The sequence below is a fragment of the Stenella coeruleoalba genome, assembly GCF_951394435.1.
Source record: "Stenella coeruleoalba genome assembly, chromosome: 6".
In the NCBI taxonomy this organism is placed as follows: Eukaryota; Metazoa; Chordata; class Mammalia; order Artiodactyla; family Delphinidae; genus Stenella; species Stenella coeruleoalba.
In genome coordinates this window covers 113,167,420-113,169,288 of record NC_137151.1, presented here as the reverse complement: position 1 = coordinate 113,169,288, position 1,869 = coordinate 113,167,420, and positions in this window count along the sequence as shown.

Genomic DNA, 1,869 nt, shown 5'->3' with positions numbered 1-1,869 from the left:
ACTTCATGGAATGCTGCCAAAAAAATAGCACCAGGAAAGCAAAAAGACAGTCCTCAGAATGAGAGAAAATATTTGCAAATTATAAACCTGATAAGGGACTTGTATCTAGCATATATAAAGAACTCTTGAAACTCAACAACAAAAAGATAAATAACCCAATTAAAAATGAATGAGTTTCAGTAAAATAGATAGCTGGGGGAAGCAGCCACATAGCACAGGGAGATCAGCTGGGTGCTTTATGGCCACCTAGAGGGGTGGGATAGGGAGGGTGGGAGGGAGATGCAAGGGGGAGGAGATATGGGGATATATGTATAGCTGATTCACTTTGTTATACAGCAGAAACTAACACACCATTGTAAAGCAATTATACTCCAATAAAGATGTTAAAAAAAAAAAGAATGAGCAAATGATCTGACCAGGGATTTCTCTAGAGAAGAAATCTGAATGTCCAGTAAGCACATTAAAACATGTTCAACGTGACTGGCCAGTAAGGAAGTGAAAATCAAAACTGCCATGAGATATCACTTCACATCCAGCTAGGATGGCCATGATCAAAGGGACAATAACAAGTGTCAGTGAATATGCAGAGAAACTGGAACTCTCAGACACTGTTGGTAAGAATGTAAAATAGGGTAGCCATTTTGGAAAACATTTTGTCAGTTTCCCAAAATATTAAACACAGAATTACCAGCAATTTCACTCCTAAATACTTACCAAGAGGAATGAATACACATGCCTGCACCAAAATACACAAATGTTCAGAGCAGCATTATTCATAATAGCTAAAAAGGGGAAACAGCTCAAATGTCCATCAAATGATGAATGGATAAATAACATGTGATATAGCTATATAATTGAATATTATTTGTCAATCAAAGGAATAAAGCACTAATACTTGCTACAAGGATGAACCTTGAAAACATTATGCTAAGTGAAAGAAGCCAGTCACGAAAGACTACACAATGGATGACTCCATATACACAAAATGCCCAGAATAGGTTAATCTATTAACAGAATAAATTAGTGGTTGCCTAGGGCTTGAGACCAGAGGTTTGGGGAGAAATGGGGAGCGACTAGTAATCGATATAGGGGGTTTTTTTGCAGGGGAGTAATGAAACTGTTGTAAGATTGATTATGATAATTGGTTGTACAGCTCTGTGAATATACTAAAAAGCATTTAAATAAATAAATTTTATGGTATATGAATTAGGTCTCGATGAAGTTGTTTTATTTAAAAAGTCATTTAAAAAATTGAGGATAGAGCTGCCAGGCTGCTAGGCCGCTGCTGCTTCGGGGCACCCAGGCTCGGGTAAGGCAGCCTCCCACCAGCTCGGCTCGGGTTCGTCTGTCCCAGGCGGTGGGTCTCTGACGGCCTTAGGCTCATGCAGCCCTCGGCTTCCCGCCTTCAGGCCGAGGGTTTGGATACTGAGGGGTGGGGAAGGAAGCTTCCTTAAGGAATAGTTTATATACAATAAGCTACACTCATTTCAAGGGTACAATTTGGGAGCCTCCCGGGAAGATGGCGGAAGAGTAAGGCGCGGAGATCACCTTCCTCCCCACAGATACACCAGAAATACATCTACACGTGGAACAACTCCTACTGAACGCTGGCAGAAGACCTCAGACCTCCCAAAAGACAAGAAACTCCCCATGTACCTGGGTAGGGCAAAAGGAAAAACAGAGACAAAAGAATAGGGACGGTACCTGCACCAGTGGGAGGGAGTCGTGAGGGAGAAAAGGTTTACACACACTAGGAAGCCCCTTCGCGGGCGGAGACTGCGGGTGGCGGAGGGGGAAAGCTTCAGAGCCGCGGAGGAGAGCACAGCCACAGGGGTGCAGAGGGCAAAGCGGAGAGATTCCCGCACAGAG